Raw genomic sequence first — 24,355 nt, forward strand, 5'->3', positions numbered from 1 at the left:
GTATTGAAAACTAATTCAAGGTCTGCCATATTTAAGCTTACTGATATAAAACATTTCCCATCTCTTAAACCAAATATATCTAAAACAATTTAATTGACAAACAAAACACAAAGATGCAAGTTTTAATAAATTCATGCATTTATTTATTCATTCTAAAAACTGTGAAGGTGACAGTTACGTTGCACTATATGTTGACATTTTAAACTAAAATATGATATACTAAATTCTGGTGACATTTTACCTTTTACCACCACACATCCTCTGCCGCAGTCTTCCGAAGAGCCGCGCAGGAGAGGGAGACCTCCTGTTGCGCGGCAATCCGCTTCAGCGCTCGCGCATCCTCTAGTGGCAAACTCCCAAACTGCAGGACTATATCATGGGAGATTATGCCTCACACAAGATGGTCGCAATTCCTGACACTGGAAGTGACGTCTTGAGGGTTTGGCGGCAAATTGTATCTTCCATTCCGGATTCCTATATAAACCCTTCAGACTGAAGTGACCTTACCTTCTGATGTCATCGATGCCTTGTGCTAGTCCTCAGAGTACGTTTATATATTGCTATCCTTCGTGTTTGACCACGGCTTGTTCCTCGACTACGTTGTTCTCTGTTTACCCGTTTGTCCTGTCTTCCGGAATCCTGACCTTGGCTTGTTGAACTTTCAAGTACCCTTGGGTCCTACCTGACTCCGGTGTCTCTAACTCCATTGTAACGTGACACATGGCTTGGAGAATACATTTTTTCTAAAATAATTAATGCTGTAACATATCCGTCTTTGGATACAAATATATTCATTTTCAATATTAAAGGGTTTTGTTTTTTTCACATGTGTCCCATGGTAGAGGGATTACTAGTTTTAATTGTGTACAAAGATACATTGCAGATCTGTAAATAAAGCTGTACATCTCAGTGTTCTGCAAACGTCTAAATGGTCTACATCTGTTTTCTCCCAGTTGTATTTTTCAAACATGAATTTCCATTTTAAAAAGAACCGTAAAAACGCTACTGTTTCTCCGCGGATCTATTAGCAATAAAAGAGCCTACTGAGGGTTTCACAGTCATGGAAAATGTACAGTGATAATAGGCTGTCCTGCTGTTACATGGCTTATGCAAACTTTACATTCATCACAACAGAACCATCTACCCGCGGGGTGAGAATACAAAGAAAACAAGTGAAGAAAATACACCAAAAATGAAGAAGCAGCTTCACATATCTTTACGGTGCGTACACACCATTAATCAGACCTGATGAATTCTAAATTATGGTTTTTAGACTCCGCGATGTGCAAAATAGCACCCTTCTTGATTATAAAACACATTCCGCTCAGATCCTGCCGAGGCACTGTTGGTCCTATTTATCATGACATTCTTAGAACCACTGAAGGCAACTTACTTGTTTCATTTTAGAATAATTAAATGCTGTTACAAGAAACGTAAAAATTAAAATTTCAGTTACAATAAAGCGGGTCTGCCATACAGCATGCAAAGGGTGTGATATTTGTTGGTGATCGTAGAATAAATAAATTCCTTCCCAGCAGGCTCTGTCAGAGCATTAAGGTTTTATGTCGGTATCTTTGTCATCCTACAAGAATCTATTGTCTGTGTTAAAGGGATTCAGTATATTTGGAAGAATGAAAAATAATTTCTATGTTATTGTAAAAGACCATTATTAACAACCTGCAATATACCCATGTATACATCCAGGAGGTAACCCTACAAGTGGATTAACAACTGACATTTGAAAGTAACTTAAAAAGTAAAAGTAAAAGAAGGCTGTCTCTCCTCTCGTAGTGAGGCTGGCTATATGGAAAGTTTAAAAAATGGAATAACTGTTGGCTGCCAGCACAGACAACCTCTCAGATCTACTTAACAAGGTTAACATGAGTGAAGATGTTGGCAGAACACAGGTGGGCAAGGCAGGCCCCCAGTGAACCAACAGCATTCCTTGACACTGCTTGGGCCAAGAGAGAGCTTGGTGGTTTTCTTGGTTGTGTCTTGACCAAGCTCCGTGTGATTTCCTTGCTGGTTTTACATTGTATGAGATATGTTTATACTGGGTCACCATCGCAGGCCATGTGGGCGAGTTGACTACCAAAATGGCTGGCTTTTCATGATGTGGTTTCTTTCTTACATTTCTGAATATTCTGTGTTAAGGATGTTATGTAGATTAGCAGTTGTGGTTGTTTAGGCTCTAGAAAATATATATTGTTTAGTTATTTATAAGCTTTTGTAGTTACTTATTTTGGACTAGGTTGACCCACTACCTAGCTTGGTCTAACAAAAATCAGACAGACTGTGACATCACGTAGCCCCATGGAATTCTCCAATATCAATTTATTCCAAACACAAATATTTTTGTTAATTGCATATAAACATTCTAGAACATGTGATGACTTTCATTTAAATAAATTATACAGTTGTGAAACCTTCAGTCGATCACTTTCTCTTAAAAATAATGCCATAATAAGCGATGTGTTAGGGATTGGGTACTGCTAGCTATACCATCTATGGAGGAAACAGTTTAGAAATCAATCTAATCTGCCTTTAGTCTTATTTATGTACTTTTGTGAGCTCTTTCTCCCCGGGTTAACTCACAGAAAAGTGGTGGGACTCGCATGCAGAGTATAATATGTGTTTAGTTACATAGGTTAAAACAATTATTTTCACATTTCACAATCTTTACTATCAACCAAAGAAGAGTGTCCCATTAATAGTAGTATATTCTAGTTGATTGGTATTTACCTAGGTTGCCATACAGATTGGATAATGAATTTATTTAGTCCAAATAATTTCTTTAGGAAAATTGGTTGACTGAAAGGTATCCAAGAGTTCTTCTTTGGAACGTGTACACCAATGTCCATTTTGCTTTTCGTTGTTTAGTTATTTAACACTGTTTAAAATGAAGGAAAGTAATAAAAGAAAACAAAGTGTTTCCCAAGTACTATTAACCAGTAATGGTGTCATGTAATTAATCTATCTACATTTAATTCTATACTCCCCTATCTAAGTGACCTTGCTCCTTTTGGGGTTTTCAGCCACATGCTAGAGTTTCAATTTAATAAGGGAACTATGAATATACTCTGGGGTTCTATTGCCCTACATCGGACCTTGAGAGCTTCACACTCTACTAAATCCATGTATAACTACAGCTTAATGACCTTGCTTCTTCTGGGTATTCTCCCTTAATGTTGCCAGAAGCAAAGCTTCTATGAAGAGTATCTTTCAGTTACTGTTCGAGATGCTTTCATCTTTAATACTAGCAACAGATTATAATTTATACACGTAATGCCTGTTTCAACTTCCTGATGTAAGATCATATCCAGCTAACAAGATGATCTAACATGATTTGGTTATGGTTAGGTCGAGTTTGGTTTGGATTGCTAGGCACTAGAGCAGATATAAATGAGCTACACCCTTCCTCGTCTGAAGGCAGGTGTGTGGAAGCAGGCTTTGTCAGCGAATGTTATGGCCATTTCTATACCCTCCTCCAAAAAGAACATTCTGTAATTTCCCTACACTATGACGTACATTTTTAGCCTACATGAAATACCTAAAATGAGGTGACCACTTTTATATCATAGGGAATTACATTTCGTTTCTTGCCTGTTTGTCACGTGATTGGTCATTAAATTGTTCCTCCCATGTGGAGGAGCAGGAGTTCATTTGTTATGCATGGTTGGATGCCCATGGCACTGAACTCAGCCCTTCTCATGTAAAATAGTCCCTAATGTTGAATCCAAAAGCAAAGAATGAATGATGAAGTAGGCTGTGTGGGTAACTGATTGACTTTAGCTTGCATGTATGATGTTCCACAATTGTGTGTAACTTCCATAAGTTGGGTCTTCGTTCTCATGTAACTCACTCAAATGTAAAACTGGCTTTCTGAATTCTGCTACCTAAACCTACAGTGAATATGGGGGGCTGTGTTTGGCATCCTTATCCATGGCAATTTATGTTCCTCTTGTATAAAACCCATTGAATTATTCACAAGACCAGATCCTCTTTGTAACACTACATATTTCTAAAACTTTCCAAAACAAAACAGCTTGTTTTCATCAAGGAAGGTCAAACCGCATTAAAGATGTAAATTGTATGCACAAAGCGAGATGCAGATGAGATTTGTTTTTGTAGATAATCGGCAGTAAAGAAATTTTTCATAGTGTCAATGTGAAATAAATTAAAATGTTCATCTTCATATGGCTGGCTCCATTGCATTAAAATAAATGTTGCAAGCTCATTTAATTAGTATAGTTAGAAATGTCTCTTCTTCGCTTCACTGACTCTCCAAATCACAAGTTAATTTGTCAAACTCACACCATTGTTTCTCCTTCATTCTTCATTACCGCAAAGACAGCCACACTGAAATAAATGTTTATGGTACAGAAAGAAAGCGATGAGCAGTACCAAATATTTTAATCAGCTGATTTTAAGAAGCTGGTCCATATGTGACGATTATGTTTATGTCTTAGTGGTTTGCAGTGTTCTTTATGTTCTTGGGGGGGTATTTGGCCTTCTGAAGACCCGTGGAAATAGTCAGCCATAATGGATGATTTGGTGTTCACCATATCTCATTCTGGCAGCTACTTGCCTTGCTTTGTTCCATCCCCCCCCCAAGACAAATGATGACAAAAGATCCAATCCCTATAGATTACCTTAATGGAATCGCTCTATTCAAAAGATGTTGATATCCTTTACCAATTAGTCACTTTGCTACGATTATGACTATAACTTTTGACTAAGCAGCCATTTGCATGTTGTTTGGTGGTAACATAACCTGTGTTAATAGTCAGAAATTCTAAAAGCATTTACCAACGACAACAAGCAATGGATACGGTGAAATTCCCATCAATGGAATTTAAAATACATTTCAGATGTATTTCAGTAAAAGGTTTCGACATTATTATTACTGAATTAAATACATTTACCTAATAATTTATGTAAGGCTAAATTAAAAAAAATGCTAAAAGTTGCTATTATATATTCTAAAAGTTGCATTACATATCTACAAAGACACCCTATGGCAATTTAAGGCCAAAGATCAATAAAGTGGCACATATTACACATACTCTTTGGATATTTATGAGTGAAAGGACAGCCATAAATGCCAGGCTGCCTAGACTGTGGGCATTGGTGGTAAAATTGCATGACACGGTCTCTCCTTCTTAAACCAAGGTTACTACCTTTAAGTGAAGGTTTGCCATACAGGCTTGTATACGCCAAGCAAATCTGCAGACAAATTTTTGCCAGGAGGAACTTTTTGGTTCTAAGAAACAGTGACTCCCCCCTCATATTTTTATTTGTGTCAAGAATCCACAATGGCAGGACTGTAAATGTTAGTGAGGAAGATGTACAAATTCACATCTAACACATCCTAGGGTACAATAATCATGGGATGTCAATCAGTTTTATAAGTGTTGACGTCATATCTAGTTCATTGAAAATCATAAACCAGGTAATAAGAAGGTTGCCATACACATAACCCAAATGGCGATTTCATCCAGTGCTACATAAGCAACCTGACACAAACTCTCAAAACTTTTTTAGCAGACAAATATTATTTGATGTTTTATTTAAATGGCACCCTTCATTTGAATCTGCAGTTAGAAAACACCCTGTGACTTTCAAAACATCACAGCAAATGCAGAATTATTCCCTTTGTTTTCAAAAGAACTTCCAAAAGTGCTGCAAAGTCTTCAGAAAAAGCAGTTTACGGGGGGGGGGGGCACACACACCGGGTTCAACATCACAAGGTGTGTTACTGTTTTGAAATGTCCATGTTCTGCTTTTGCAGAATGTCTGCTTCTCTAAAACGCAAAAAACCAGACCCAGATTGATGGGGCCTCCCAAATATATATATATATATATATATATACATATATGTACAACCGCAAACTGGATAAATGCAGCCACAAACTGCAAATGTGTAAGAGCTTAGCGTCCAACAGGCAGCTACCTGCACTTCCTTTATCGGCTGCTGGCCTTAAAGTGCCAGCGCTGTTTTAAATCCCCAGTCTGACTTTGCAACAAACCTAAGCATCATTATAATCATTAGATGTTGCTGTACACAAATTGGGGTGCTTTTCACCAGTTTGCAACAAATTCACAGCAACACTGCAACATGTGTGTGAAAAACACACTTTTACCAAAAACTTTGAAAGACATTGGTATAGTGATATGGCTACATGGAAACTATATAGTGTATATAAGTATTTATTGTAGGTCACGTTTTGTTTCTGTGAATGCTTGGCAGAATACCAAACTTAATTTACATCTTGAAAAAGGTGATGTGCACCTTGCCATAGTCTTTCCCAAAATAAAGTCAACCATATACATGTGAGGTGGTTTCCATCAAAACAAGTAAATGAGTACGTTTTTGGGGCATTTTTGTTCAAGTGATTTAGTTATGTGGAATTCTTTATACTGGACACTGTGAAAAGATGTGTATTTTTAGAAATTTGTTCCATTTTTATGTTTTTGGGGTGACGTATAAATATTGTATTGGTCCTGAAAAAACACATATAATGTGTGTAAGTACACTGCATTAAAAATAGGCAAATTATGGTTGAACAAACATAGGGAAAATTCCAACAAGCTGTGGTTTATGGGGAACACAATAGCCTTAGTTATGAAAAGGTTAAAAAGCGTACAAAGAACAAAAACAGTAAGAGTAGGCAAGTTCTTTTAAACTGCCTTAACTCCCCTAAAATGCATTATGCCGTGCAGCGTAATGTTTGTTTTTTTTATATATCTAATAATTCTGTTTCTGAAAATTAGTTTTGTCTGTGTGAGATTGAATTTTAATGAATTGCTTTTTTTCTATTAATACAAACAAACTTGGTGACATTTTTATCCTTGTAAGAGACCAGGGAAAGGACATGCTAAAATACAATACCTGCGCTGCTGTTATAAATCAACTTAAACTCCTCGCTTTTGATGACAATCTTTATAGCGTTTGTGAAACGTTTATTAAAGTGTCTGCTTCCTGGAATGATTAGACCTCTGTAATTCATTCTGTATTTCAGATTGACAGATATTCAAAACCAAACACAATCATATAGCTTTTCAAGTTTAAGGAGATACAAGTATGCCTGCAGGCATCAGAACAAACACAAAGGCAATTTTCTGTATTGTCTCATTCTAGTCTGTGTAGATTAGAATACAATTAGAGATATCATTAAAATAATATTTTTGCCTTTTTTTTTTTAAGGGAAATGTCATGGATAGGTTATACTATTACCCACTGCCATTGGGTGAAAGTGGGTAAGGGCACAAATTCAGCCATATTTATAAAATAAAAAATACACTCAATAAAGAAGCTACACATTGATACAATACACAGTTATAAGACATAAACGGGAACTCCCTCCATCATTTACAATATCCCTTATATTTAAGTAACTCTTAAAGCTCTACATACTTAATGTTTTGGCTCAAACCCCCATATTGAGTTAATTTTTATATACCTTAAATGTTTCACAAGAATACTCACCTACCCATGATCCTCTTGTACTCTTGAAGCTTGTCCTCATGAACTGGAAGCCTCCTGGAGATCAGCACATCGTATATGACATAGAGTGTGTAAATATGGATGCTGCCAATGCCAATGTCCTATACACAAGCCGCTTATTGCTGACGAGGCTGCCAAATGCAGCTTTATTTTCAGCAATACATGCCTTCACAAATGGGGTATCTGACTTCAGCATAGGGTTGTGCTACCGTTTTTAGTCTAAAGTCCAGTTGTTGGAGGCGTTGCTGGAGAGCTGTTAAAACAGGATTTACTGCAGGTTGTGAACTAAGGGTAACCATTAAAAATTCTAGGTTGGTTTTCCAGCACGTTGCTTCAACTACCATCTACCTAGAAAGTTCACGTTATTAGAAATCCTACTGACTAATAAACAATGTCACCAAAAAACAGTGTCCCCCCACAGTATTTTGGCCAAAATACCCCATATGATGTTCTAAACACACAGGGCGTGAAAAGGTATATTAATACTTACGTTGGTGTTTAAGAGGTGTTTACAAATCACTCATATTAATTTGTGTGAAACCTGTCTGGATACAGGTCCATATATATATATATATATATATATATATATATATATATATATATATATATATATATACCGGTATATATATATATATATAGCAATGGACTGATTAACAAACTGTGGGTCCAAGAAATACTAAATAATATCATGTATAAGAACCAACCATAAAGTAAACCAAGTGACTGAAATTAAATACTTACCTAAATGAGAAAATGATAGTCATTGTGGCTTCTTACCACAGGTCAATCACCTCTAACATAAAGGTTAATGGTGTTTATAGTCCAAAAGCTGGAGGGATGCCAGTTATACAGAGCCTAACCTATATCGTTGGCAAATCTCTAGAGAATCTCAAAAAGCAGTCTTGTATATAATTATTTTTACACTTAAGAACTTTAGAAGTTATAGAAGCACAGATGGTGAAGAGAAGAAATGACTACTGGCACTGAACATTTACCATATAGTAAGTTATCTTGTCTGTGTCCACCTCTGCCTCTCTTGTCGGCAATTACTGGTATTTGGGTATTTGATTTTTTCCCTTTAAGCATATTTCTTGCCAAATAGACCCTTCCTAAATTGGATTCCCCATTCTTCCTTGACTTTTTTCCATCAATTGATAATTTTTTTTTAACTCTTCTTTTTGTTAACATTCTGCCAGTTCCAGATTATATTACTCACTTCTCTCTGTATTTGCAGCACATATAAATCACTTTGGTTTGTGAGTCTACTAACGAAACTAAATCACCACTTTAAACCGTTTTTCTCTATTAATGATTCTGTACAGGGGCTATGCTAAGGGAACCTTTAAACATGTTAATGTTATATGTGATCTTTTCTTTAGAACACCAGATGTGTTCAAGAAAAAGAAAAGTTAAGATGAAGTAGGGCAACAGCTCCGACATAGAACATAGAAACATTGAATATGGTGGCAGATTCAGGAAAGCTTCATGTCTAGATCATACATGCTTAAATTCCCTCACTATATTAGCCTCCACCACATATGATGGCAAGCTGTTCCATCTATCTACTACTCTCTGAGTATGTAAAACTTCCCTGCATTACATCTAAACCTCTGACCATTAAGTTTTAGACTCCATTCATCCTGTTCTATCATTTCTTCTCTGAAATAAACTATCCTGTACTTTGTTAAATCAGCCTCTCTCTTCTTTCACCCATGATGTAAGGAAACTGTCATAATTTATTACATGAAGAAGAATAAAATTTCCTGGCAATATTGTATTGAATTGATCATGTAATTTTATTGACAAAGGGAAAACAGGGATGAGTCTTTCCCACAAGAGGGTCCAAGAGAATGTGGAATGATTTATTAACCCATTTGTGAAAGAGGACATGCTATCAACAATCACACCAATTGCACACATTTAGTGACAAAGCCAATGTTAGTTAGTTTCTATCTAAACGTTTCTCATTTGTATCCATACATCTCTGATGGGATTTAGCGCAGGCTTATTTTCAAGCAGTACATTCCATTAACAAAGATCATGATATGGGGTGAAATTCTACAAATTATGTAAAAGCAGAAGTATAGGCTATCTCCTGCCATATGTCATGGAAAATGTCACCTGAATCCTCCTGGCTGCCCTGACTCCGTAGGCACAAACGACAAAATAGATTGAGACCTAATTTTGATTTACTAAATAAAGATTATTACCTCTGGCTGCATAACTATTAACCCTGAATCTGTTCTTGTTTGAGACTGTGGCTTGTGGAACTGTGCACGGAAATAGAAAGGGCTTAACCTAGTAGACACTCTATCCCAGAAACAAAAGCATGGCAAAGTTACATCTACTATATGTCGACCATACACACCGAAAAGACAGTGCCAGGGACTTCCCAGGGAGTGCAACAAATATACGGAGGGAGTAGATTTGTCAGACCAGAGGCTGCAGCCCTAATAATCATATCAGTAATATGGTACAAAAAGGTTGGATTATTAGTTTTTTGTTAGCTTTGTTCAGTGAAACAAAAGAAATGGTCACAATGCAGTTTTAAAAAATATGGTTGGTTTCATTTCCAAAATATATACTATTCTGGGGTATTTCTGTAATTTGCAGTTGCAGCTAAACATGTTTTTTGCGTTTTTTTCTAATCCTAAAAAACAAACAATCATTTATGAAAAAAGGGCTGAAAATTAATGTTATGGCAAATTTTGGCGACCTTTCCAAATGCGACACAGGCACATTGAAAGAAAGTTGGAACTTGTAATGGGTGTGCTGTGACCGTATGGTCAAAATAACAGAAAAAAACTATGAATATGGGATATTTCTGTAATCTGGAAATGCAGGTGAATATGTTTAACCATTCCACACACCCATACTGATCCAGAAAAAGGCAAAAATATCCCACCGAGACAATAATGTCATCTCAAAAAATCCTTCTTGACTCCAAGGCAGTCGGACTCCCCTAGCTTAACATTACCTTATCTACTTTTACTTGTGATAATCATGTATAATAGTAATATTGCTATGATTGCAAATTTTAACTTGTTGCCTTTTTCAGATATTCTGGAAGAAGGCAATTTTTGTTCCCTGCCACCATTTCTACTATAATAAAAGAGCAATCCTGTATTACTCTAAGAAAGAGCTATCTTAAGCTGTAGTACATTAATTCACCATGATAAGAACTGGATACCTTTTAATGTCATCAAATCACATAAAGGCAAGCTGCCAAGTCCCAGATGTAAAATGAGTATTTCAGTCCAGTAACAGTGGTGATAAATCTGTTTAACACTTAAATATGATAAAGCCCTCAAGCTGCTTGCATTTCCAAAAGTGCCAAAGCACTGACATGTTTGGATCTTCCTCAGCATCCCAGCATCCCTTGGCCCGCATTTAACTTTTTTTTTTTTAACCATGTTTACACAGTATAACCGACTTTATCCAGAACGCTAAAAAAAGTGTCCACGTCAGCCTTTCAGGGCTATAGAGTTTGAGTTCCGGGGGGGGTTCATAAGCAGTTTGAATTTAAAAATGTATATGTTTAGCCCATATAATTACTGCTGTAATAATAATTTCTATTGTTTCTTAGATGGTGTGCTAGGAATCTTAAACACTTGATCCCAAGATAACACTCCTACAAACATGAATATAGGTGAATTCGTTAATAATTGTATTCCACATGAAATTTCATAGCATCAGTGTAAATCCCAATCAAAAACTTGATTGTTAGAGAAAAACTCATTAGCCAGTTATTACTTCTTGAACAAATTACATATTAGTCAATTTTCACATTGTGCATAAATATATATATATATATTTTATATATATAGTGTTTTAAATGATGTGACCGATTGAATAATACACCATGCTATCTACACTACTGTGTTGTGATGAATAATTCCTTCACCACAATATGATCATGAGAAAAACACCTTGAACTATTTATTCTTTAGAAATGCTTAAAAAACTTGCCTGGTTGATGGAATATTAACTACACTGTTTATGAACTTGGATCCTTGCCAACTGCTTTGCTCCTACTGGGAAACTCATAGGACTAGTTTCCATGAAATGATCTCAAAGGAGGTCTTTGCCTCTCCCTTGCCTCCATGAGAGAAAGCTCACTGGCAACCCCACTAAGAAACAATGCACATTCTAACATAAAATAAAAGCAAGTATCTGAGGTAGAAGCTGCAGCCCTCTCTCTCCCTGTCATCACATCTTCTTTCCACACATTTCTACATAATAGCCCCAATGCCTCAGCAGGTCTCTTTCTTAACTATGTCCACCCATGCCCACTTCTCCCTTAACTTTCTGATGATCTCTGTCACTTCCATGCCCAGAGAGACTAAGAAGATGGCGCAGGTCACTTACCAATGTAGGACCTGGGGCACTGACCAGAATAGGAGTATGGCAAGGCTGTATTTTATGGACCTGACATGAAGGATCAGGAGATTTGGTGACAGCATTTCTTCCCTCTGAAGTCCAGACTTTTGTGGTAGGCAAGTAGTTAAGAGCTAGGTCCTACTGGCTGCCTTTTTATTAAATCTATCTGGCCTTGCAAACCATCCTGGCTGTTTCTAAATCATTAAAGAATAATACATTGCTGAAGTTAAGTTCAGTCAATTTACTGTCAAAGAAGCCCATTTGGATAATGAAAATCCATTATAATAAGAAATGGTGAAGGATAATGAATATCCATAATAGTACGAGATTATGCAACCATGAGGTACAAATCTTGCTATGAGGATTTTAATAATCCGAACTATAATAGGTAAACCATGGCATTAGTGGTGCAAAAGTAGAGCTTTAGATAATATGCAAAGGCATTTATATTACCGTATTTGCTCGATTATAAGACGACCCTGATTATAAGACGACCCCCCAAAATCTGAATATTAATTTAGGAAAAAAATAAAAAGCCTGATTACAAGACGACCCTATAGGAAAAAAAGTTTTACTAGAAAATATTAATTCATGTAAACTATTTTTTTCATATTTAATAAAAGCTATGATTGAGAAAAATATTTTTTGTTTCATGTCCTTTAATTTGCTAATCTGCCCCCCAGTTATGCACATCTGCCCCCAGAAATGCCTTATACCCCCTATATGCCACTCTGCCTCCCTGATATGCTTTTACCCTCCTATATGCCACTCTGCCCATGATATGCCTTTTAACCCCCTATATGCCACTCTGGGGGGTTAAAAGGTATATCATGGGACAGAGTGGCATATAGGGGGTATAAGGCATTTCTAGAGGCAGAGTGGCATATAGGGGGACACTTACACACCCAGACACTAATTTACCCACTTACATACCAAGACACTTACATACCCACTGTGACACACATACCCAGACACTGATATACCCACTCAGACACACTTCCAAACCAAGACACGCACTAAAGCACTTCACTCACCGCGATGGCTCAGCAGGCGCTTAGTATACTGCGGCTCCCACGGCATTACGGCATGACGCGCTGTGATCCCGCTAGGCCCCGCCTCCTGCAGAGAATTAAAGCGGTAAATCTACCGGATCCGCCTTTGACTTTGGGACGGCACAGTGCCGCCCGGGTCCCACGGGGTCTTGCTTCTGGAGTGCCGTGCCAAGATCAATTATTTCCCTCAACCGGCTCTGCTCCCCGGCAGTGGGCCGGCTATCGCGGCGCTGAGGAGGCGTCCCCCATGCTGAGATCACACTATGCAGATAAAGGTACGCTGCAGCCCGCGCTTTCACGGCACTCGCTGCTAGACGCCCGGTAGCAGCTGAGGTTACCAGACCGAAGGATCCAGATTCCCTGCAGCGCTGCAGGGAATCTGGATCTTAGTCTCATAGTCAGACCTCTGTTTGAGGTCTGATTAGAAGACGACCCCGATTACAAGACGAGGGGTATTTTTCAGAGCATTTGCTCTGAAAAAAACCTCGTCTTATAATCGAGCAAATACGGTATCTACTTACATGGTATTTATTTCAAGAAAGAATATGTTTAGATTTCTCAGACTTTTATGTGTCACAAAGAAGGAGCAAGTTTAAAAAAAATGAATGTTTTTACTGTAAATGGTTTTTGCTCCAGTTTTGGCGGCTTGACGAAGCCCACCACACATGTGCGGTTTGTTAGACCCTCTGGTGATGAATTTAGAGTGTGTGCTTACCGGGCGCATCTTCTGTAAGCCAAGGAGCTGGACCCAAAGATATGGACAAATCCCTCCATGCTTGTGCAAAGGGGGAGTATTAATTTAAAGGGCACACAGCTAATAAAGTGCATATGATGGATGGACTGTCCCTTTAAATATTATAGACATAATCACAAAAATATCCAATTTTTTTCAACAATTACTGATTGTGCTCAAACCATGAACAACTGTGTAATAGCATAAGCCACCTTCTTTCATCCTAGATGTGTGTTTTTAACTTGTATCAGCCGCACACCAATGGCTTTTTAAAGCCTACTCTCATGTTATTCTAATTCCTAATTACATTTTACAAAATTCAATTGTGAGATACAAAATTACCATTATAACAAAATAATCTTGCAGAGCACAGCAGTTTTAATACAATCAACAATACAGTCCATAAATGAAAGAAACCCTGTCATTCTTATTACTTGTGCACGCTCCGTTTTTATAGAATATTACAGTATAAATTGAAAATTTCATATGATTTAATAAACCTCAAAAATACATCACAGTTTAGTAACCACATCATTATAACAAACAGTGATTCATATTCATAAAACTTGCTGCCAGTAGACTTTAATTCTATGGGAAAAAAAAAAAAAATATTCTTGACAACACCGAAAACATAACCTCAAAATTGCATAATATATTTAATATGTTTCTGCCAATTTCATGTAGTCCAACAAGGAATGCTACCAAAAGATTTCAGAAATTATAATCAGACAGATGCTGCTTGCATCGTTATTTCCCTTTTCTTGAAAAGATGATCTAAATTGACAAACAGCAAAATGTGTTGCCAGAGACAATATAGAGGATATTGCATTACGGAGTCCCATGCACTACTCACAGATGTATTATAGGTACATTAGGGCTAAAATAAAGCGGATTTTTCTGAAACAGTAAATATTAATATTCGCAATATTCATCCTAATATAATAATAACAATGAACTAGATGGCCGAAAAGAACTTCTTAGAACTATAAAGAACTCCATGAACAGAAAATGAGGAGGGCAAATATTTCTAGCGCCGGTATAATTGGAAATAATAGCGAAGACAAATATAGACTTAGGTCTGGAAACAAAGATGTGGTGTTTCTTGAGGCCACCACAATCATTCATATCCGTCTATATAGTACCTACAAACAGGGGAGGGCTGGCAGCCTAAGGCCTGGGGGGCAAGTCAAGTAAAGTGGCTCCGCCCCCTCGCACTCACCTTTCACCCCCTCACGCTGCTCCCATCACTATGCGGCCATCAGACTGCTGGAAAACTTATCTAAACGGCCGCTGGGTGCTGATGCCGGCGGCCGGAGCTACTTTAATCCTTTTTTTTATTTATTTAATATGCCGGATCGGCTTGCCATATTAAAAATAAATAAATAAAGTATTAAAGTAGCGCCGGCCGGCAGCATCAGCACCCAGCGGCCCTGCCTACAAACATGGAGCACCCCTAAATCTATGGTTGTTTATTCTTCATTATGGTTGTTTATTTACACATAGAGTCTCAAAGAAATAGTGTAAGAAGGGACAGTGAAAATAATTTTAAACCCCATTTCCCCATGACCTATAGATATGCTTGTTGGTATCTTAGCAAAATGTATAGCTCATCATATATGATCTACACGTACTGTAATTACTGTTTAGGCGACACAGCCCCTGTATATCCTATATAGATCAATGGATTTCTTTAAAGAACTTGCACTCAGAGCTCTAGAGCCTACAACTTTCCGTGAATCATTTATGACGGCCATGCTAAGAAGCAAAGATTTTAGGAACCCCTTGCTCAACATAGCGTTTGGTCCAAACTCCTCATTCTTATTATCTAAGCGGCCTGCTGAATTATCTATGTTCCTAAGCCATACAAGCTAGACAGAAATCTTTTCCGTGGGACCCCCTGCACGTCTTAATTTCTTTACAATTCTTCACTTGTCATTTTGTTTATCTCATTGCACAGGACTGAAAAATATGCTGGTGCTTTATAAATAAATGATTATAATTATTTTTCCAGGCTCTGTCACTACAAATCTACAGTAGTTTGTCTGTGATGCTTCCTTAAATGAATCAAGTTTAATAAAATATATCCTTCCATGTGGTGCAAATGTACTGAACGTTTAATAATTTATGCACTGCATTGAATGCTTGATATGGAACCTTGCTCTTTTTATTTCAATTAGACTTTTTCATCTCATCTGACTGCTGGCAGTGTTATTATTATATATTAAAAGGCTGTTATATGTACGTTTAATGGGAAATTGTCACTAGCTGAAGTTTGATTTTATTACAGCAGTTGCTGAAAACAGCCATCCAGAGGGATGGAGAGTCGGGGAAAACTCTCAAACAGCATTGTAAGAACCTGACACAACGAGGGGCATGACTAGAAACCACGGGGGCCCTGGCGCGAAAATTGTCCCGGGGCCCCCCCAACTAAAACAGCTAGTCTGTGCCATCATTCCCCCCAAACTTGTCTGTGCCTTCCCCCTTTGTTCCCCCTTCCAACATACAACACATGTAAAAACACTAACACAAATTACACACATTCATACTGACTAACACACACTCCACTTCACCCCACTTACACATACATGCTCACATACACACACAAGTACACATTCCTGCTCACACACACACAAGTACACATCCCTGCTCTCACATACAAGTACACATCCCTGCTCTCACACACACAAGTACACATGCTTGCTCTTAAACACATAAGTAAACATGCATGCTCACACACACACAGATACACATGTACACATGCATGCTCACACACACACAGATACACATGTACACATGCATGCTCACACACAAGTACACATGCATGCTCACACACAAGTACACATGCATTGAAGACGTCACTTGACTGCAACACGCTCCTGTCTCCCCGTGCCAGCTCGTAATAGATAAGAAAGGGCCCTTCCGACCTAGATCAGTACAGTCCAGGTCAGAAAGGCCCTTTCTAAACTATTTTGAACCGGCACAGGGAGACAGGAAGAATGGGTTGCAGGGGTCGCACCCGGCCCCCTGTAGTTACACCAGTGCACACAACCATCTTAAATCCACCACAGGTCTCAATCTAAGCAAGTGAGCGTAAGACTGTTTAAACCTGTCAGTCATAGTTTTTGGCTTTTCATGGAAGATGCCATTCCAGAAAGATATGGGATATTTTAGTTACTTTCTCTGTTTAAGCAATGCACTGAGCTGATTCTGGCAATCAGAAAGCCAACTTGTGAAATAAAATCCTTTCCTCCATCCAGTTTCATTAGTTAGAGTGTGAGGGTTTGGGTATGTAAGTGTGTGGTGGGGAACCACCCGTACCTGCTGATATCATTGTGATATAACAATGAAATCTTTGGAATGTATACAGAGATGACATGTATCTCCCTCCAATACGACAAAGAGATCTGAAGAGCTCTTTGAAGACAGCAGGTGGCTTAACAAAGAGATCTGTGGACTGTCAATTATCTGGCAACGAGATTCATAAGAGTGCCAGGATTCCTGAAGCGGTCAGAAGATGGTGAACTTCACCTTGCCATCTATGAAGCTGACTAATTCACAGATATGAGATGTGAACAGTGTGGCTTTGCAGTCCTAGGGATGCCATTTATGTTTGGGTTAGAGAAAAACTGGCTTGTAGGGAAATAGTTGTGTTGTCTTTCTTTTTATTTATTTAGAGTTTTGCAGTCTTGCTGTTACACTTTATTTTGTCTCCTGTTCCGATCGCAAAATCAGCAGGGAGAACCTGAGAGTTGAGTTACAGCAGTGCCCGGAGGGATGTGCAATGCGTCACACCATAGTTCCTTACAAGTTTCTTCCAAATGAAGTTTTTCTTCTCCAGGGGTAATCCCTAGTTTTCCCGCTTTAAGGTCAAGCATCCCCTTGGCTCCCATTCAAAGAATCTGTTTACTTATGTAATAAAGGTTTCCTATTCCCATAATCATTGCTGTCTGTGAATCATTCTTCTAAAATATTAAAGATGGATGAAAGGCCTCCAGTGAAAATGCTAGTTTCCTCCAATTAATGGTTGTCAATACAAAAATGTTGAGTTATTTTTGGTGGTGCTCCGCTTCATCAACACATTATCATTACATCTGAAAAGATATTTCAGTTATTAAAAAAATATGTTACTTTTTAAAGTTGTCGTTGCTGTTAAAAAACTGACCTGTTCATAGCTGTTTATGTAACTAAACAAGACATTGAGAAGAAGAGATGTGTGATTCATTCACACAATTTAGTTCATGAACACATTATTAAACACGTTTGTATAGGACACTGTGCTATAATCATACTCAGGAAACATTCTACACTCCTAGGGAAATCAGGATAAGAGAAAGAGGGATAACAAGAGAAAGTGCTATAGGCATTTCTGATCCCAAATAAACCCCCCATGAAATAAGTTGGTTATGAGATAATGTAAAATATTTAGCTAGAGTAATAATATCTACAGTTCTTTACATTTATACAAAAGCTGCTGTGATTTGGCTTTAGTGACTTTGCGATTTAGACCTTTGTCCAATGTTGCTTAAGGCAAAGCTTCTAACAATTGCTTCTGACCTCTCTAAGTCTCTGGGTAGCCTGCCCTGGGAAATTCCAAAATATGCAAACGCATTAGCCATGGTGTGGCACCTCCTTTTCTTTCAGGCAGCTGCTCGGTCTATCCTTCCTAACTAAACGCTTGAGAAGAGTCATTTTTGTAAACTAATGTTTAAATGCCACAGCAATATTATTTCCTCAATACATGTTTAAGTCATAGTCATTTAAACAACTATATATATATATATATACACTATATATATATATTTTTTTTTTTTAATATATACGTATAATAAATATGATATAAGGATACAAATATGTTAAGAATAAAAAATGACTTCAGTCTGAAATTGTTTTTTTATTCTATTTCTGAAAAAAACATTGCTGTGTTATAATCATTAATTATGGATATTATTAATAGGAGCTTTACATTGTAGAACAAATATGTTTTCTTCTCATTCCTTTAGCATTCTAGTAATTTGAGTTTTTTAAACTTTTTATGCAAAGTCTTTATTTAGTCTTTGCAGCTGAATGTCCTCATAACAAACAGTCATTAAGTTGCTAATGCATTTATAATGTGCCCAGAAGTATATACGGTGTTGTCATCTAAATACGACTACCTGCAAGTGACAGGATAAACTGTCAGGAGTGATTTTTCACTGCCTTCAGCATCATAATCTGTTTCTTACTAACATGCTGGTCTAAGAGGTAGCAATTGAATTAATTATACTTCATTTTGCTGTCTTTAACAGTATTGACCAAATTTAGGAACAAATGAGAAGCGCTTTATCAAGCTTGAAGAAAATAATCCATCAGAGGTACAATTTAAATTCTCTGCAGTTCTCTTATTAATCAAAGTAACACTTACTATCCTATCTCCACTTCCCATTAACAGTCATTAAGCACTGCTGCTGATTGAAGCAATTTCTTTAGGGATCTCAACCTCATTTTTAAGAGAAGCTTCTTTAGTGGAAAACAATATCATATCAGAGAAGAGGCATAAAGTGAGACACCGAGTTCTTCAATCATAGTCTGACCTTGACATTGTTTCTATAACACTAGTTTGCCAACCAAATGGCTAATGGGTTTAGAACTTCATACTGAGTATTGTTACAAAATCATCTTACGCTAGAAAAAAAATAAAGTTTGCTCATGTGGAACTTTACCAAAATCAGCAGGTTTTCAGTTACACTAAAGGGGCTCTCTGACAGTTTAATTATATCTTGAAGTTGACAGCTCCACAACTGTATCTAGCTTCACAACCGGATGCACTGACATGAAAAGTGTCCCAAGACGTAATAGTTTCTTGAAATGTGTAAGTCTTTCTGCCACAAACTGCGTATACAGTGTGACATAGAATAATTTAAAGGGACACTTCAGCTATCATATCCACTTTAATGCATATAACAGCAGAGAAGTCCCTTCAGATTTTTGTGGTGCCTCTTGTGCAAATATATGGGGTTATTCTGCAGAGCCCCCATATGCATTTTCATCTTCCTCCTGATTCTGCCATGTGATATACTCACCTCCAGCGCTGGCTCAGCAAACACTCTGCCAAGACCATTTAGACATCTGCGAATAGTGGTCCTATTCATTTTATTAGAAGGATTTTCTTGCTACTGATTGGCTGCTTCAACAGCCAATCAGTGACAGACACATCAGTATAAAGAGGGCACATTCTGCTGCAGTTGTGGAACATAAAAAAAGTAATATTTTTTGTAGGTTTAAATGATGATAGCGTGTTTATACACATTTATTGCTAAAGGAGCTGGCTGGGGCATTGGAGTATGCCTTTAATCATCAGTCAATAACATATGGGCTGAAAGCTACATGGTTTGAACAAATTAAGCATCATAGGAGTGTTCAGGTATTTTTTGTAGTATTTTCATTGCTGTTTACTCATCCAGATTGTAAACTCATTTGAGCAGGACCGTCCTCACCTTTTGTTTCTGTAAACCCAAATTATTGTATAATGATATACTAATTGTGTCCTGATTACCCATTGTACAGTGTTATAATTAGCTATAATTTTGATTTTCTGGACTGGAAGGGTAGAGAAATATACCCTTTCCGAAATGCCTGATACCTGGGGGAGGGGGGAAGAGGACGAAGAAAGAACCCACAAGAAGAATCGAGGAGTAGCGGAAGATACAGGAACAGGGATGGTTGGCTTGGATAACATATAGAAATCTTAATAAAATAAATTGTGACAAAATAATAAAAAGAAACATAAAAGGATAACAGTAAAATAAATTCATCACATTTGCTTTTTTAGAGATAGACTCTTATCACCTATTATTTAACATTTAATTGCTACTATTGAGCAAAAATATGCTTAGCAATAGAGAACACATTAAAATACCCAATCACCTTATTTGCATTTGAAATGGTACAAAGCTGGTAAGTTTAACTTGTTCAGGTTCAAAGACTTTTGGGGATGTTATTGGATTATTGGGCAGGTGCTATTGGCCTGAGACAACACATTACCTGTCTTCTCAAGCACATTGAGCAAAGTTTTATTTTGTCCTCCAGAGATTTAGTCATAAGGCACCCATACAGAAATATGTTCAGTTTCTATGACAATACCCTATCATTGCCTGGTTTTGTATGACATGGAATTTTATTACCTGCAAAATTATAAATGCGACAAAATTTTAAATGAATACAGAATTTCTTGATTTCAGCATTCAACAGTTCTAAGAATTGAGATTTTAGTGTTGCATTTACAATTTTTAAATTAGTGAGTGTTAAAGCGCTATTGAAGTGTATGTTCTTTGGCTCACAAGCTGTATCCAGCATATTATTTTCTACAAATACATCCATTGTGGTCAGCTATAAAAAAGTCATATAAAGACATAAAAATGGCAGAAATAAAGTGCTAGAGGCCAAAGTTTCCAAGTATTAGGAGTATTGTTTTCATTGCTCTTTCTCACTGGAATAGAGTCACATGATGATTGTGAAACCTAGACTAATGCAATGTGGCACCTTGTCTTTTTATTAGATTCCATTTTTACTGACAACATTTATATAACCAGTTATTTTTAGTTTGGTTTTGCAAGTTTACACAAATGAAAACGCTGTGGCAGATTTATCCATTAAGCACACTAAGCATGTGCCTAGGGGCACCTGAGCTCTGGAAGGGGTTGAGTTAATGGATAATCTCCCAGCACATCTCTACGAGCTACAGAGTTTGTGCATGCCTAGGGGCACTAGCGGCTCTAAATCCGTTCAGTGCCTCTGTGCAACATTAACCTACCAATCTAAAATTAACATGTGAACTACTTAGGCTAAGTCATCGTGGGCAAAAAGGACAATTTTTATTTTTTAGTGCATTAGTGGTTTTCACAGCTAATAATTTTGATGGACTTATTTCCATGTTAAAGATGATTATACAATTGCATCAACTGGGAAACAAAGTTTTAAAAAAAATGACGGGTTCATTAAGTAAAGTTATGTAGAAAAGAACAAATTGTGATGTCATGTATGACACAATCACCATAGCATCCAATGGAATGCACCTGCTGGTTGCCCCATTCTTACCTCCAAATCAAGTCACAGTAGCTGGCTCCGGGAACTGGAACCTATTTAGAATATACTCTTCTGAATTTTACTTCCAGACAAGCAATTTGTTTATGGAGAATTGGTTTATTTATTTTGCAAGTTATCCACATGCTAAGTATCACATTAGCACAGTCTGTGCTCCCAACGCATTTAATTTATTTGCCAAATCATCATATTACTTGATTAGTGAAAATTATTTCAGTCTATTTAAAATAATTGCTTCATAAAAACAAACACTAAAGTGGTAGAAGAGTCTTGAGTATTTTCAGGAATATATTGCCTACGATAAATAACTTACCATGAGGTCATTAATAAGCCAGTAACAATATCTGCTCTGAATGTCTGGATCCCATTCATTTTAATAGCCTTGCTACATCAACCGCAATGGCTGAGACCCAGAAGTTAAGAGACGCATCCGTATAATTTCTTCAAACTATTTTCACTTAGCACACTTTACAGATGAGATTATTGTCATGACCTTTTTAAAATGTAAAAGAGGAAATCAATACTCTTCCTGAAATAAGATTGCAAGAGCAGAACGTGGCACGCTGTAATGTTCGGTATTCCTGCATCAGAAGACAGCCGAAACCTAATTATTGTCACTCAACTTGTAAAGTGAAATAAATACTTTCAGAGACGAGAATGGTAATTGTAAGTAAAACAGTTTAAGGAGTAGTTGTACCAGATGATGTTTTTTCCCCCCTATAAAAGCTACATATGTTGGGAAATATCCATAACAGCTGAAATGGTAGCAGCGCCCTGGCCACAAATGTGGTGGACCTCTTTTGCAAACAGGGTCTTCTTTACCTAATGTATCAGTCTGCCTTAGTCTTTAAATCTTATTTTTGTCAAACTCGTTATATGTACTGTAATAATTGTTACATAAATTGTTGGCAGTATAGAAATAAAAGGAAATAATAATAATAACAGATAGCCAACCATCTGCCACCTTCTAATAGATTGTACAGGATACTTTTTTGCTAAGGTCCCCAGACTGCTGACCTTGAGGGCAGATAAAACGGATGTAGTAAATCCTAAACTGGCATATGAATGAAAGAAGTTAAATTCAGGTAACAGTTTGGAAATGTTTATTTAAAGCTATTATCCTCATTTAATCGAAAATGAACAAAATTCATTTTTGTTTCAAGTCATAAAAATGTTGTACGTAAATTTACATGAAAATGCACCTTATTGTTGGGGACAATGACGCCATCAATATTAAGTTTAGTAATTGAGACTATCATGAATTGTTATAAAGACATAGGTGAATGAAACAAGCTTGCAGAGTCATAAACTCAAACCCAGATGGTATTAATGAAATAAGACACATTAGCTTGTAATTAAATGTTCATTTTTTTTTATTTGCCATTTTTGTGAATTGAGCCAGTTGGATAGCTGGCTTTGAGTGATTTGTTCCTTGCAAGAATATTAATGAGACATAAATTAGGTGTGTGTACTGTTTCACATTATTTATCCTATGCATTATTGTAGCAATCAAGGCTATGGGATTTTTCTGATTTTGGATAAGTAATCAAGCTTTAATTGACTGTGCCCCGTCTATGGAGGTCTACGGGATAAGAAAATGATAGATTGCAGGAGTATTATGAAGAAGATTGATCATCATTGCTAGATTATATAAGCACTTGCAATACTGTATAGGAGTCCTCTAGGCTAGAAAGTATTGCATTAATAATTTGAAAGACATGATTGAAAAACTATAAGAATTTTTAGGCTGACCCTAATTGGACTTTATGTGGTAGACACTTTTGTCATGCCCCTTTGGTATCTAGAATACAACAGTCGCAATTCATTGAGTTATTCCAATAACTTCTGGATATACAACATAACTATTGACATTAACTTAATTCTGTGATGAACAATAAATAACCTATGTATTGTTTAACTAGGTAACACACTCTCTTCTGTGTGCATCCTTGAGGGAACGTCTTCCTACTTTGAGAGGTTCTGCTACTTCATAGTGCAGTATTCTACTTTCAAAAAAACTCTGGCACTTCTTACCAAGCTTTAAGTTGGTCACAAACGCTACAAAAGTTAAGAAATTTCTACACTTCTTCATGTTTGCTCACGGACCAAATTAAACAATATATTAATACTTCAGGTCCAAACTTCTATTTGTAGCCATCTTGTCTGTTTATGCGTACTCAGTCACCCATCTTCTCTCCAGTCTTTTTTAGTTTTCATTTTTCCAGTCATTACTAAGGTCAGGTATGTGAAAGCTCTATATTTCACCAGGCACAAGGTACACTTTAAGCTCAAGTAAGTTTCTATGAAACCTGGCAAATTGAAACGGAAATTTTCTTAATGGTAGCTGTAAACCTTTGTGAACTCTCTACATCATCTGCTTGGCTATCACTCTAGCTTGCCAACCAGATTGTGCATTGTAAGTACTTGTCCCTGTCTAACATGTAGATGAATTGTGTTCATGTGCAGTCTCTGTCCACCAGGATGTAATAAAGATGCATGATTTTTACTTTATGAATATTTTAATATGGATTTTTTCAAAGGTTAAACCGAAAAAACATAACTTTAGTAGAAGTTTCAGCTTCCTGCCTCCTCCATGGTCTGACG

The sequence above is a fragment of the Spea bombifrons genome, chromosome 5 (genome assembly GCF_027358695.1).
Source record: "Spea bombifrons isolate aSpeBom1 chromosome 5, aSpeBom1.2.pri, whole genome shotgun sequence".
Lineage (NCBI taxonomy): Eukaryota > Metazoa > Chordata > Amphibia > Anura > Pelobatidae > Spea > Spea bombifrons.